The following is a 16,528-nucleotide window of genomic DNA, read 5'->3' as shown; positions in this document are numbered from 1 at the left end:
TAATTAAAATATAATTGGTAATTAATTATAATTGATTAATTGATAAATATTTTAATTTTAGTAATTTATTTTCTGTAGCGGGTTGTGGGTTTATAGGGGAATAGGGTGGGAAGTAATTTAATTATAATTAATTTAATTTTTTTAATTATTTATTGATATTTATTTATAATTAATTGTTAATTATGTATTAATTGGTAATTAATTAAAATATAATTGGTAATTAATTATAATTGATTAATTGATAAATATGTTAATTTTATTACATTATTTTCTGTAGCGGGTTGTGGGTTTATAGGGGAATAGGGTGGGAAGTAATTTAATTATAATTATTTAAATATGTTAATTTATTTATTCTTAATTATTTGGAATACATTGTTAATTAAATAATAATTGGTAATTAATAAAAATATGATTGGTAAATAATTTTAATTGATTAATTGATAAATATGTTAATTTCATTCATTTATTGTCTGTAGCGGGTTGTGGGTTTATAGGGGAATAGGGTGGGAAATAATTTAATTCTCATTAATTAAATATGTCATTTAAATTATTGGTAATTATTTTGAATTAATTGTTAATTAATTTTTAATAGGTAATTAATTAAAATATAATTGGTAATTAAAATTAATTTAATAATTTTGAAATTGTAAATTAATTTATTGTTAATAGGTAATTAATTAGTATGAGTAGCCAATTTTTATAATTAAATAATTTTATTTTGTATTTATAAATAAATATTTAATATTTTTTATACACAAGTACAATATTTTAATTATTTGTAATTGGTATTACTATTTATGTTATTTATATCTATTTGTGAAGTATTTACTTTCCCTATTATTGCACTCTCTGAAGTTGGAATAGTAATTTTAACCCCTACGCTATACAACACTTTCCCTACTGTTGCACCCACTGGAGTGGGTATGCAACGTTTACAATGCAACTTTTACTATGCACTACCATTACAACGAAACTTTTACAACGCAAAAACTTTTACAACGCATACATTTACAAAGCATGTTTTTACAACGCAGATACCTTTACAACGCATACCATTAGAACGTAAGTATTGCTAAGTATATAATTTTTTTAAAAATGTTATATGTTTGGGTTTTTGGGTAAAGGGGTATTTTTAGGGTTCAGGGTCAGTTTTCAGTTTTTGGGTAAAGGGGTATTTTTAGGGTTCAGGGTCAGTTTTAAGTTTTTGGGTAAAGCGGTATTTTTAGAGTTCATGGTCAGTTTTCAGTTTTTGGGTAAAGGGGTATTTTTAGGGTTCAGGGTCAGTTTTCAGTTTCTGGGGTAAAGAGGTATTTTTAGGGTTCAGGGTCAGTTTTCAGTTTTTGGGTAAAGGGGTATTTTTAGGGTTCAGGGTCAGTTTTCAGTTATTGGGTTAAGGGGTATTTTTAGGGTTCAGGGTCAGTTTTCAGTTACTGGGGTAAAGGGGTATTTTTAGGGTTCAGGGTCAGTTTTCAGTTTTTGGGTAAAGGGGTATTTGTAGGGTTCAGGGTCAGTTTTCAGTTTTTGGGTAAAGGGGTATTTTTAGGGTTCACGGTCAGTTTTAAGTTTTTCGGGTAAAGGGGTATTTTTAGGGTTCAGGGTCAGTTTTCAGTTTTTGGGTAAAGCGGTATTTTTAGAGTTCATGGTCAGTTTTCAGTTTTTGGGTAAAGGGGTATTTTTAGGGTTCAGGGTCAGTTTTCAGTTTTTGGGTAAAGGGGTATTTTTAGGGTTCAGGGTCAGTTTTAAGTTTTTGGGTAAAGCGGTATTTTTAGAGTTCATGGTCAGTTTTAAGTTTTTGGGTAAAGCGGTTTTTTTAGAGTTCATGGTCAGTTTTCAGTTTTTGGGTAAAGGGGTATTTTTAGGGTTCAGGGTCAGTTTTCAGTTTCTGGGGTAAAGAGGTATTTTTAGGGTTCAGGGTCAGTTTTCAGTTTTTGGGTAAAGGGGTATTTTTAGGGTTCAGGGTCAGTTTTCAGTTATTGGGTTAAGGGGTATTTTTAGGGTTCAGGGTCAGTTTTCAGTTTCTGGGGTAAAGGGGTATTTTTAGGGTTCAGGGTCAGTTTTCAGTTTTTGGGTAAAGGGGTATTTGTAGGGTTCAGGGTCAGTTTTCAGTTTTTGGGTAAAGGGGTATTTTTAGGGTTCAGGGTCAGTTTTAAGTTTTTCGGGTAAAGGGGTATTTTTAGGGTTCAGGGTCAGTTTTAAGTTTTTGGGTAAAGCGGTATTTTTAGAGTTCATGGTCAGTTTTCAGTTTTTGGGTAAAGGGGTATTTTTAGGGTTCAGGGTCAGTTTTTAGTTTCTGGGGTAAGGGGGTATTTTTAGGGTTCAGGGTCAGTTTTCAGTTTTTGGGTAAAGGGGTATTTTTAGGGTTCAGGGTCAGTTTTCAGTTTTTGGGTTAAGGGGTATTTTATTTTTAGGGTTCAGGGTCAGTTTTCAGTTTCTGGGGTAAAGGGGTATTTTTAGGGTTCAGGGTCAGTTTTCAGTTTTTGGGTAAAGGGGTATTTGTAGGGTTCATGGTCAGTTTTCAGTTTTTGGGTAAAGGGGTCTTTTTAGGGTTCAGGGTCAGTTTAGGGTTTTTGGGGTACAGGGGTACTTTGTAAAAATAAAGTAAAATTACATTTAAATTACATTAATTAAATACAATTAAATAAAATTACATTATATTATAATATTTTAAATTAATTTATATTAAAAAAAATATTATATACTTACCAATACTTACATTGTAATGGTATGCGTTGTAAAGGTATATGCGTTGTAAAATCTTGCGTTGTAAATGAATGAGTTGTAAAAGTTTTTGTGTTGTAAAAGTTTTGATGTAATGGTAGGTGTTGTAAAAGTATGCGTTGTAACGTCATACATCCCTGGAGTGGGAATAGTAATTTTAACCCCTACGCTATCCAGCGCTTTCCCTACTGTTGCACCCACTGGAGTGGGAATAGTAAATTTTACCTCTACGCTATCCAACACTTTTGCTAATGTTGAACTCACTATAGTTGTTACAATAAATTTTAACCATTTTCTATGCTACGCTAAAAATGTTATATATGTTTATTTAATAATATGTTTATATATATATATATATATATATATATATATATATATATATTCACTGAAAAAACCATAGGTTAGAGACCATATATAGTTAGCTGGACATTTTATTGACATAAAACCAATGAAATTCCATATATAGTTAGTTGCACTAACTATATATCGCGCACCCGCAATCCACTGCTGATGATGTCACATATTACATCATTCATGACATGGTCAGTGACATCACTGATGACATCACTGATGACATCTCAAATGACATCACTGATGACATCACTGATGACATCTCAAATGACATCACTGATGACATCATCTAGTGTCTGTGTGTTTTTGTAAAGTTTAAATATGTTTTACATATTGAAGAATGAGTGGATGTATGGAAGACTGAGTGTGTGTGTGGCTGGCTGGGAGGTGTGTGACTCTGTGCATATCAATGTGTACTTGTATCAGTGATTGTATAAGAGAGTAAGTATGTGTTAGTATATGTGTGAAAAAGTATGGTGTTCTGTGTTTAACTGTATAGATGAGGAAATCGAAGTGTGATTGATTCTTCACAGGACTGACTAGGTGTATGAGTGCATATGATAGTGTTGTAATAATGAGTGACTGTATGTATGAGTGATTGTATGGGTGAATGAGTGAATGTGTGTGTAGACGTAGGAATCAGTGAGTGCGTATGTAGTAACTGGTATTGGTGTGTCATGATGTCATCAGTGATGTCATTTGAGATGTCATCAGTGATGTCATCAGTGATGTTACTGAAGTATGGTGTTCTGTGTTTAACTGTATAGATGAGGAAATGGAAGTGTGATTGATTCTTTACAGGACTGACTAGGTGTGTGAGTAACTCCATGGATGAGTGGCAGTGTGTGAGTGTCTGCATAGGTGTATGAGTGCATATGATAGTGTTGTAATAATGAGTGACTGTATGTATGAGTGATTGTATGGGTGAATGAGTGAATGTGTGTGTAGACGTAGGAATCAGTGAGTGCGTATGTAGTAACTGGTATTGGTGTGTTATGATGTCATCAGTGATGTCATTTGAGATGTCATCAGTGATGTCATCAGTGATGTCATTTGAGATGTCATCAGTGATGTCATCAGTGATGTCACTGACCATGTCATGAATGATGTAATATGTGACATCATCAGCAGTGGATTGCGGGTGCGCGATATATAGTTAGTGCAACTAACTATATATGGAATTTCATTGGTTTTATGTCAATATGGTTTTTTCAGTGAATTTTCAAGGTTTTGTAAATGCAAATTCCTAACTATATATGGTCTATAACCTATGGTTTTTTCAGTGAATTTCATTGGTTTTTTAAAAGCTAATATCTATAGCTGTAAAATATATTCTTTATTACGTGACGTATCACGTAGCCACGTGAGACGCCTCATGACGCGTCGCATAACCGTGACGTATCGGCTCTGCAGCGCAAACAAAACCCGTAACGTAAGCGTGCCGGAGCACGCTTACAGATATATATATATTTTTTAACCTTAATTAGACAAAATCCACACGTGCACATATCTTGAGGCCTTGCAAAGGCACATCAAACAAACAGTTCCTACAATTTTGCCAAGTTTGCTGGAAATCTATTCCCTTCATTTTTTTTTTACTGTTTCTCTTGGTTTTCTTCCCCTTGTTACGCTTACCGGGACGCTACCCGGTACGCGAACCGGACGCTCCAAAAACACAAGATGGCGGACTCCCGTTATGCTGCCGGTTAGCTGCCCGGTTCGCGTACCGGGATGCGCCTCTACCGCGAAAAATCGCGGGGGACTTTAATATCCCCCTCATCAATCCTAGGGGGTCAGGAGGGGTTTACCTTGCCCCCTTTCCTTCATTTCCCCCTTCTTTTTTCACCACATCTTGTCTCTCGAACCTACCGAGAGACAAGATGGCGGCCGCTCCGGACTGTTTACAATGTTGACAGCTACGCTGCCAGTTAGCTGCTCGGTTAGCTGCCCGGTGAGCTGCCCGGTTCGCGTACCGGGACGCGCTTCTACGGCGTAAAATCGCAAAAAAATATTTTTTTTTATTTTTTGCCCCGCGGGGCACTTTAATATCCCCCTCATCAATCCTAGGGGGTCAGGAGGGGTCTACCTTGCCCCCTTTCCTTCATTTCCCCTTTCGTTTTCCACCACATCTTGTATCTCGATCCTACCGAGAGACAAGATGGCGGCGGCTCCGGACTGTTTAGAATGTTGACAGACACCGGAGAGCCAATCAGCTTCGCTTCGCGAAGTTCCGTTACGCGTCAGGTACGCGAACCGGGGCGCTAACCGGAGCGCTGTCACAGATATATATATTTTTTTAAACGTTAATTTCTCAAAATCCACTGGAGCACATATATTGAGACATAGCAAAGGCACGTCGGGCAAACCATATCTACAATTTTGCCAAGTTTCATGTAAATCTATTCAGCCGTTCGAGCTAAGAGTGAGTCCAACCGCCCTATGAAAAAATGAATGTGAAAAACGTGTTTTGGGACCCCCCTTTTTTCTCGGCCCCCCCTTGACGAAACCCCCCCAAATGTTCAGGGGCTGCTCAGAAACAAAATGTGCCATTTTCCAGAAAATTTCAGCCAATTCCGTCCACAAACGCCAAAGTTATTAGACATAGAATTTTCAGAAATCCCATAGAGAAAAAATCCTAACTATATATACCCACTGGCTATCGCCAGTAGGTAATATACATATATAAACATATATAATCTGCATATCTATATAAATATAAATGCATGCATACATATACATATATGCATACATATGCATGTTATTTACATGAAAGTTTTAAAAAACACTAATAAAAGCAAAGCTAAAAAGCCACCTCATTACAAACAGAATGGCTTTAACTTAAACGAGGGCGAGATCTATTGCATTTTCAATGCTTGTTTACTTTGGTTCTATCAAGAAGGCATTCAGATGTGTCACACATTTGCCATAAATTCTGAATGTTAGCACTCTAGTTGCTCATTAGATCACTGTAGTAAAGCTAGTGCTCACCAGGGAAGTCTGCTGCTAATCATGGTTTGCAGCCATTTTCCCGCATTTTTTATCCCGCAGACTTTCAGTCCGCATACCATTATCCCGCAAGGTCATTGACCTCGCATACCATTATCCCGCATTTTTTCAAAACGCATGTGCATTTATCGCGCATGCCTTTACAAAGAATTACGTTTTAAAGGCATGTATGGTAAATGCATTTGCGTTGTGAAAACCACGATGACGAGAGAGGTAAGTGGGTTTGTGTTAATTTTTTCGTGGGTTAGTGATTGTGTAGTGTAGTGTTGTGTAGTGTAGTGTTGTGTTAGTGTAGTGTAGAGTTGTGGTGGTTGTTTAGTGTAGGGTCATGCTGGGGGTAGTGTTTTAGGGTTTAGGGTTGTGTTGTAGTGTTTGCGTAGTGTAGGGTCATGCTGGGGCTAGTGTTTTAGGGTTTAGGGTAGTGTTGTAGTGTTTGCGTAGTGTAGGGTCATGCTGGGGGTAGTGTTTTAGGGTGTAGGGTAGTGTTGTAGTGTTTGCGTAGTGTAGGGTCATGCTGGGGGGTAGTGATTTAGGGTTTTGGGTAGTGTTGTAGTGTTTGCGTAGTGTAGGGTCATGCTGGGGGTAGTGTTTTAGGGTTTAGGGTAGTGTTGTAGTGTTTGCGTAGTGTAGGGTCATGCTGGGGGGTAGTGTTTTAGGGTTTAGGGTAGTGTTGTAGTGTTTGCGTAGTGTAGGGTCATGCTGGGTGTAGTGTTTTAGGGTTTAGGGTAGTGTTGTAGTGTTTGCGTAGTGTAGGGTCATGCTGGGGGCAGTGTTTTAGGGTTTAGGGTAGTGTTGTAGTGTTTGCGTAGTGTAGGGTCATGCTGGGGTGTAGTGTTTTAGGGTTTAGGGTAGTGTTGTAGTGTTTGCGTAGTGTAGGGTCATGCTGGGGGTAGTGTTTTAGGGTTTAGGGTAGTGTTGTAGTGTTTGCGTAGTGTAGGGTCATGCTGGGGGTAGTGTTTTAGGGTTTAGGGTAGTGTTGTAGTGTTTGCGTAGTGTAGGGTCATGCTGGGGGTTGTGTTTTAGGGTTTAGGGTAGTGTTATAGTGTTTGCGTAGTGTAGGGTCATGCTGGGGGTAGTGTTTTAGGGTTTAGGGTAGTGTTGTAGTGTTTGCGTAGTGTAGGGTCATGCTGGGGGTAGTGTTTTAGGGTTTAGGGTAGTGTTGTAGTGTTTGCGTAGTGTAGGGTCATGCTGGGGTGTAGTGTTTTAGGGTTTTGGGTAGTGTTGTAGTGTTTGCGTAGTGTAGGGTCATGCTGGGGGTAGTGTTTTAGGGTTTAGGGTAGTGTTGTAGTGTTTGCGTAGTGTAGGGTCATGCTGGGGGTAGTGTTTTAGGGTTTAGGGTAGTGTTGTAGTGTTTGCGTAGTGTAGGGCCATGCTGGGGGTAGTGTTTTAGGGTTTAGGGTAGTGTTGTAGTGTTTGCGTAGTGTAGGGTCATGCTGGGGTGTAAAGTTTTAGGGTTTTGGGTAGTGTTGTAGTGTTTGCGTAGTGTAGGGTCATGCTGGGGGTAGTGTTTTAGGGTTTAGGGTAGTGTTGTAATGTTTGCGTAGTGTAGGGTCATGCTGGGGGTAGTGTTTTAGGGTTTAGGGCAGTGTTGTAGTGTTTGCGTAGTGTAGGGTCATGCTGGGGTGTAGTGTTTTAGGGTTTTGGGTAGTGTTGTAGTGTTTGCGTAGTGTAGGGTCATGCTGGGGGTAGTGTTTTAGGGTTTAGGGTAGTGTTGTAGTGTTTGCGTAGTGTAGGGTCATGCTATGGGTAGTGTTTAGGGTAGTGTTGTAGTGTTTGTGTAGTGTAGGGTCATGCTGGGGGTAGTGTTTTAGGGTAGTGTTGTAGGGTTTGCGTAGTGTAGGGTCATGCTGGGGTGTAGTGTTTTAGGGTTTTGCGTAGTGTTGTAGTGTTTGCGTAGTGTAGGGTCATGCTGGGGGTAGTGTTTTAGGGTTTAGGGTAGTGTTGTAGTAGTGTAGGGTCATGCTGGGGTGTAGTGTTTTAGGGTTTAGGGTTGTGTTGTAGTGTTTGTGTAGTGTAGGGTCATGCTGGGGGTAGTGTTTTAGGGTTTAGGGTAGTGTTGTAGTGTTTGTGTAGTGTAGGGTCATGCTGGGGGTAGTGTTTTAGGGTTTAGGGTTGTGTTGTAGTGTTTGTGTAGTGTAGGGTCATGCTGGGGGTAGTATTTTAGGGTTTAGGGTAGTGTTGTAGTGTTTGCGTAGTGTAGGGTCATGCTGGGGTGTAGTGTTTTAGGGTTTTGGGTAGTGTTGTAGTGTTTGCGTAGTGTAGGGTCATGCTGGGGGTAGTGTTTTAGGGTTTAGGGTAGTGTTGTAGTGTTTGTGTAGTGTAGGGTCATGCTGGGGGTAGTGTTTTAGGGTTTAGGGTAGTGTTGTACTGTTTGTGTAGTGTAGGGTCATGTAAATGTACAGGAATTTATATAGCGCAAATCACCAAGCGGTTTCTAAGCGCTTGCTTAGGGAACCCGTCCTGGTATTCCCCTGTGAGATAACCCCAGCAGGGCATCCGCAAGGTGAAAGCCAGGCATCCCGCCGCGAGGGGCCGCTGTGGAGATTAAGCAAGCTATTGCCCAGAGTCGCAGAGTGTGAACCCGTGAATCGAGTAGGCACCGGAGCGAGAATTGTCGAGTCCATGGACATTTTAGGACTCAAGACCCCACCGAGCCAGGAATTGAACCCTGGTCCCGGGCTGACCTCTGCTTCCAGGTCTGCCTCCTCTAACCAGTGAGCCACACTTCTCCACGCTTGTCATGCTGGGAGTAGTGTTTTAGGGTTTAGGGTAGTTTAGTTGTGTAGTGTATGCTAAAGGCATATTCGTTCTAAAAGTTTTCGTTATTTTAATTTGCGGCCTAATAGTACATGCAGGATTTTTTTTGCGGACTGATGGTATGCGGGATTTCGTCATATATTCGCTAATCATACTTTCTATGGCAAAATGAACCCCCTCATTTTGTTCCTTTTTAAATTAAATGTTTTAAGAGTTACCACTTTATTCCAATCAAGATGGCTTCAGGTGTGCCATACCTTTGTAATAAGTAGGACTGTTAGCACTCTAGTTGTTCTTTAGAACACTCTGGGACATTCTGTCATTGGGCTATAGTTGGGCTACATCTGGCTGATATTTGGGCTACATTTGTTTTTTTTTGTCTCTGGTGGCCATCTTCGGGCTACATTGGGCTACATTGGGCTACATTGGGTTACATTTGGGCTCCAACATATATATAGCCCAATGTAGCCCAATATATGTTTTTCAAAGTTAATTTTCGTAAAAACCACTGGAGCCTATATCTTGAGACATAGCAAAGGCACATCGGGCTACCAGTCCCTACAATTTTGCCAAGTTTGGTGTAAATCCATTCAGCCGTTCGGCTAAAAGTGAGGCCAACCGCCCTATGGAAAATTGCATGGGAAAAGCACGTTTTGGGACCCCCCTTTTTTCTCGGCCCCCCCTTGACCCAACCCCCCCAAATTTTCAGGGGCTGCTCAGAAACAAAATGTTCCATTTTCCTGAAAATTTCAGCCAATTCTGTCCTCAACCGCCAAAGTTATTCGACATAGAATTTTCAAAAATCCCATAGGGAAAAAATCCTAACTATATATACCTACTGGCTATCGCCAGTAGGTAATATATGTATTATTTTTGGTGATATAATTTTTTTAATTATAGAAATTATTTATTAAAATTACATTTTTTAAATTATTATTTCTAAGTTTATATTAAATATATTTATTAGTATATTAGTTTTAACTTAATTTTAAGACATTTAAAAAAATCGATATTTTGACAGTCTATATTTTTGTAAGTCGATATTTTGGAGTCGATATTTTGGTACTTACCTGTTTGTAGATAGGGAGTCGATATTTTGTCACTCGATATTTTTCACTCGATATTTGTGTATCTCGATATTTGTGACGTCGATATTATGTCAGTGATCCCCACACACAGCACAATGAGAAGTCCGGTTTTCCACAGAGAGTTTCCACAGGATAAAAGGCAATGCAATTCATATCAGCTAGGTAGATTTTATCAGAGGGGATTGGAGCTACCATGTTAAATTAGGGCTTTTCTCTTGGATTGCGGACAATATCAAGGATTGAGGACACCACTCTGGATTATGCCAGGGACTCGAAACTGACGCCCAATATTTTTCACCTCCTTCCTGCTGCTGATGCTGCAGCAGCGAAATGTCAGCCACTCCCTGTATCCATCTACTCACCAACAGACATAAACAGCAACCAATAAGACAGGCATGTAAAAGAGCAGCCAATCATTGCCAAACATGAGATTCAATATTATGTAGGTATTTAACGTCGTCAGATTTTAACACACTAGTGGCTGAATCACTGGACGAAGACCAAAGCACCTTATTTACATCTAATCTTGCTCCAGCCTTATTCTCTCCTCCAAACCTCATAGTTATGTCATCGGACCACTTCCATACTTTCCCTACAATGCATGGAAGCAAACTATATTTGCCACTTTAAACTCTCTGTTGTGAAAATAACTATTTTATTTCTCTTAATGCACGTTTTTATCCACAACATGACTGCTCATTCTTTTGGTTACTGTAGGAAAGTGCCACTTTTCGACATGGTCATCCTCACTTTTTGCTCACTGGTACTGATGTTGCTGATTAGTAGCACACTGGATCCCTGCTGACTAGGCCCCAGTGCCAGTGTTCTTTCACTAAAAACAGACAAATGTTCAATTGTGGTCTAATGGGCAAGGGCTTTAGCACTTTAGCACTCCTCTAAGTAACTAGTAAATGGTAACCTTGGAGAGCAGGGCATGGGTGCTAAAGAGGGTCCCTAAGGGCTTTAGCCATGGACCTCAATTTGGTAAAATGCCTGGAGTAGTGGTAGTGACATCAAGTGCCCCCTGACCCCTGAATGTCATCAAAGGAAGTGACATCACATGACCTGTAACCTGATCATGTAATTAGAGGCAACATTTTACTATGTTGAAATCACAGCATGTGATATCACGGATCACGGTGATGGATGAAAAATGAAAAATAAACAACTTAATTTGGTAGGGATAAATTAAAAACCTCAAACACAAACAATTCATCAAATCTTACTATTGATATTACATTTGTTGCCAAGGCCTGACAACACACTCAGGCATAGTGCTGCAGGGAAACAACAGTTCTTAATGTTGTTTGCACTTTACATGGTGGTATGACTTATCAAATATCTATCAATGAAGCTTCAATGAGATGTGCAGTGCCTGCCATCTTTGGCAGCTCATTCATGAGATAAGTGGTTAATATGTACACGAGGCCATCATCATCTTTATTAACCACTGCCAATTGTAAATAAGAATGAGAGCAAGAGAACAGGTTTACCCTCTCCATGGCAAGAGTCTGGTGCCTTGCTACAATTTTAACAAAAGATCTATAATTCAGGCAGAGGTTAATGCTGGGACCGTGCTGTGCAGCAATTTCTTCAAATATATAGCAGACTGCGTAAATTAGCACAGACAACACACAGCTTTGTAACAAGGCTTGACCTTGAGGATTAGCACCATTCGGTTTGCATTGGCTGCAGTCTAGCATTAACTAAGGAATCTATACCTACTAATTCATTACCATGGACAGATTCCTACATCGTTGCATTTCAATGGAAAGCTATGTTTCAATAGGGTTTAAACCAACAGCTACCTTATTACAAATCTATCTACAAATCTGCATTAAAGAGCGCCTTTTTGACATGGTCACCCCATATTTTGCCTGGCATTTGCAACTTTGACTGAAGTGCACTGGTGTGATGCTAACCAGGTCCCCAGTGCCAGTGTTCTTGCCCCATAACAAGGTAACTGCGCAATTGTTTCACAATTGGCCCCCTATAAATCTCCAGTAAATGGCACACCGGGTACCATTGAACTCTGCACAGTGTACCTCGTTTTGGTGCATTATACAGAGAGCCAGTTCCTACAAAATCTAATATGCCATGGTTAATTTCTGAAATGGATTTAGTGGGGCAGAGGTGTACATCAATTTAATAAAGTGAAATTGTATTGTATTGGCACTTGCAAAGCGCAAGGCTACCTGGAAGCATCCCAGCACTGGGGTCGGTACTTAGAGGGCCGATCTCATTATGGAAAAAGCCAGGTCTTCAATTGTTTTCGGAACTTCAGACGGTTCGTTTCACTCCTTAGATGTAATGGGAGGGCATTCCAGAGATTGGAGGCATTGAGCGAAAATAGCCTTCCGCCACTTCTGGCTTTTTTGATCCTAGGGACCACAGCAAGATGGAGTTCATTTGCTCGGGCTTTCCTATTTGCCCGGTAAGGGCAAATAGGAAACTCGCCCGGTAAGGGCGAATCATAGCTTGAAGCTAGAAATGGATGTAGTAAGAAACAATATCAAAGCAGCACTTTGCATATGTGTCCAACATTGGGAACTGCAGTCATTCACATGCACTGGCATCCATTGTGTCAAAGTGCCTAATCCTAATATAAAAGAGAGCTGGTGAGCGTTGTGCATTTTTTTTATCTGAACCATATTTACATGACTACCTCAAAAATACACTCTAAATGACTCTGTTTTGCAGTCTCCATGTGCCTAACAAATTCACCCATTAAAACCTTTTCTTTAGTTGGGATCAAAATACTCAAATGCAGTGAATTCTAGAGGTGGCAAGCCAATGAAGGTTCAAGTCATATCCCTTCCTTCTGGCTTAGCTTTGGGTCTTCAGAGACTCTCGAGTCCCAAGTGAGCAGAGCTTTCATATAGCTTCTTCCTGCCACCCATCTAGTGGATGCATTGCACAATGTGAAACTAAAAACCGTTAACTCAATACTGACATCCTTGCTTGACCACAGTGTGTGATCCTTGGCAAATATCTTATTTCTTCCTACATTATCACACATGATAGCACCTTGAAGTTCGCGAGTTCAAGATGTGCACTGTTAAGAAACCTTTCTGCTGCTTGATTTTGAAACATCATATTGTTGCTCACTGAATAATAAGAATCTGGGCTACATATAAGGGGCACATAAAAACTAATTTGCTTCTTATTTCATTAATGCTGTTGGGCGGAGGTGGGTGATGCATAAATGTTTGTAAGTTCATGTTTAAAAGCTATTGCGAAAATTAAATGACTCAATGCGCTGATTTCATCTGACCTAGTAAGAAGAAATGCTTCTGCACGTTAAAGATGCAAATATTTACATCATATTTAAATGTCTTTTTCAAGCATTTTCATGACATGTTTCTATGGCTTAACTTGTGCACAAGCTCTTAGAGCCAAGCTAGACCCACAGCCCGGCTCTCTCTGTTATTTTGTTGCTACACCCACCTCTAGTGTGTAATAAAAAAATAATCCCCAATTTCATCAGCAGAAGTTCCATGCAGGTTATTATAAGCTTTGTAAATGCAAACTTCCTAACCATTAATGCAACCCTCGAAACTATGTGGCTGCTCACAAAATCCCTGATCTGCACGTTCCTTACAGTCCTCATACAAGCCACCGCTAGGTCGTATATACAACTACCCTGATTATTTTAAATATCCATTGGCTGTTTACCTTTGTACTAAGCTGCTTTGTGTTTTCCATTATTCTTCCGTGCTCCTGTTCATGCCACTCAGTGCCATGTTCTAATTTCAGGATTGGCAGACCCAACAGGTAAAGTAGTCTCAGGCAGATTCACACAACTGGAGGTTTCTTTTGGCCAGATAGTGATGTGCTTACAAGGGCTTGGGGAGATGTATTGAGCAAGATGGATCCAGTTGCTATTTGCCATCTTCTGCATTACCTTTGCAGACAGGGCATGTGTGTAAGGATTCAGACTTTGTTCACGCTCTGTAGATGGCCGAGAAACAGACCATAAGCTAGTGGCAAACTCCACAGTTCTTCCCTTAAATGTGAGCTGGTGCAGGCTGTGTCTGTACTGCAGGAGGATAACCAAATATGTGTGGCTAATTGAACGAAATATAGGGGTCACAAGTATCATGCCAGGGGTTGTTGCAAGCTGAATATCAGAGGTCGCAGCTGTAACACCTGGAGACCCCTAACTGACATCTAAGGCTTTAACATGCATTATGCCACCCTAAGAAACCCACGCACAAATAGCTTGCATACTGCCAGTGTAAGATGCCTGAAATGGTGCAAACGATTCTGAAAAAACACTCACTGAGTGCCATGCCCTTGTACACTGCATGTACTAAATGAAAGTCACCCCTACAGCAGGCTTTAGAGTCCGTTGGCAGAGTACACTATATTGCATGTGAGGGCAAATCTGCATAAGCAAATGTGTTCCTGCAATGCCTAGTCCATTGCTAAGCATTGCAAATGATCAGGAAGCCATTATAAGGTATGTACTGGGCACTGGTCATTACGAGTTACCCAGCTACATAATAGCTTCACTGAAAATACTGATGTTTGGTATCAAACATCTCGTCGTCATAAATCCATACTGGTGCCAGTACCGGATTTACTATGTCATGCACCTAGAGAGCACCTGAGAGGTACCCCCTGAAACCGTTCTAGTCAAATAGTGTGCTGGCTGACTGATATATTCCAACCTGCAACCACAGACAAGTCTGCAGGTGAGTGCCTGCGCTCTCTGAGGCCAGGAACGATGCCTGTCCGGTCTAAGGTGACCAGACCGCCTCCAGCAGGATGGCTAGCAGACCAGTATCTCAAGACCAGAGTCTTCAAAGCCTCTACTGTCTTTGAACTGCAATCATGACTCCCCCCCACACTCACCCCTCAACCTGGGGATTCACATTTCCTGCACTGAGGCCCGTTTGGCACCAGAGCAGATGGGAAATTAGATAGTCAGAAGGCGTGTCACACTTACAGGCTAGGCATACCCCTAAGGTGGGTCACTTGAAGTCGACAGTCAGAGAAGGGTTTCTTCATCTTGGGTTTGTTGAAACCATGAACTCTGGGTCAAGATTATGCTCCAGGGTTAAGTAGCCCATTGGCTACGGCTCTACACTCCCCTAAATGCCCCTAAATTCAGTATGTAGGGGTCCCCCAATGCCAGAGCGTATATTTGTCTACCTGGGAACAGAAGAAGGATAAGGAAGAGCTGATACTGCAAGAAAAGAGGACCTGCTCCAGAACTAGCGCCACACCCTGCCTGGCTGCTGGTGACTACAACAATTGCAAGACTGACTAGTCCAGAAGCTGAACTTTCTCCCTAAATCCTGGGAGAACAGTTCAGCATTTCAACAACCACTTAGCATCTTCCTTGGGGTGGAGGAGACTTCCCTCTGCATCTGCAGGCACCAACCACACATGTCTGGTACTTTCTTTGCTTGCCATCGGGCCAACCAAAGGCGTATCACACCAGGAGCAGGTCACAATGTTTCCAAGAGGTCAGCCACATCCTTTTAGCAAGTTTACAAGATGCTAGACCCTCCAGGAGCCCACCTGTACCAATACTCTGGGTACCAGAGCTTTTGCCGCAACCAAGGTTTGTTGAGTGTCCAACAAAACTGATCTGGTCTCCGAGACACATCAGGACCAATGAGGCTCACCAAGAGTGGCCCTACTGTGTGTTTTATTCACCTCTGCAGGTCAAGACCAAAAGCTATGAGAGTCTCCAACTGAAATGGGCAGCCAGCCAAACACCTGTGAACCCAAGCCCCACAGTCCGGGTTCATGAAAACCAACTGTGCCCCCTAGCTCCAGAGACCCTCATGAGTCATGCCCCTCCACACTTGCAACCTTTGTCTTTACAGGTACTTTGGACTAACCTGTGTAGTACTTGAGTCTACGATCCAGACCAGCACCTCTGCACCGGGACACACCAGGGCAGGTAAACCCTAAATGCTGGAGATTATTTGGACCTTGGTCCCCAAGCACATTAAATCTTAAAGGGCACCTTCTACAACCGCTTGCAACTATATGTATGCAGTATATGTCTCCCCTTTCATAGGATAACATTGGTGTCTAGAATATAAAAGTCCGTGTTATTATTATAAGTTGATCTTGGATTTCGTCTTGAGTGTGTGTACCATTTATTGACACTGTATGTGCAACAAATGCTTAATGGTCCCCTCTGAAAAGCCTAAAATGTTCAACCAAACTACTACAAATAAACCACTTGGGATTATTAATGGAAAACCGGTAAATCAATAAGGGCCATCTGAACTTTTGCATGGTGTGCCTCTACATTGGCACACTACATAAAAAGTCAGCTTTCTAGGTATGTATCTTTTATGAACAGGGGTTGAGTCTAGATCTGTACTAGTCTTAATTTTACCCAGCCTTGTTGCATCATTTTAAGAATTGACCACTTAAATCTGATCATCCTTAACTCCTACTCCTAGTTTGGAAATATACATTTCCACCACTGACCCAGTGTGAATACATACTTGAGAATGAATTATATCCTATTTCCATTCCTTTATTTGAATCTTTTTTCTACAAAATAAGTTACAATAGATGCTTTTCAGACAGTATAATGTAAAATGGTTCAAACCCTTGCTCCAAATTGTCAGAACATT

The 16,528-nt window shown here is 40.7% G+C and overlaps 1 protein-coding gene across 1 annotated transcript in view; it reads right to left on the bottom strand.

The window, feature by feature from the left end:
- Positions 1 to 16,528, bottom strand: part of LOC144769415 (cilia- and flagella-associated protein 337-like) — an 817,111-nt gene that overhangs the window by 544,351 nt on the left and 256,232 nt on the right. The window lies entirely within an intron of this gene.

Source organism: Lissotriton helveticus, chromosome 7 (assembly GCF_964261635.1).
Source record: "Lissotriton helveticus chromosome 7, aLisHel1.1, whole genome shotgun sequence".
NCBI lineage: Eukaryota > Metazoa > Chordata > Amphibia > Caudata > Salamandridae > Lissotriton > Lissotriton helveticus.
This window is presented reverse-complemented; position numbering and strand designations above follow the sequence as displayed.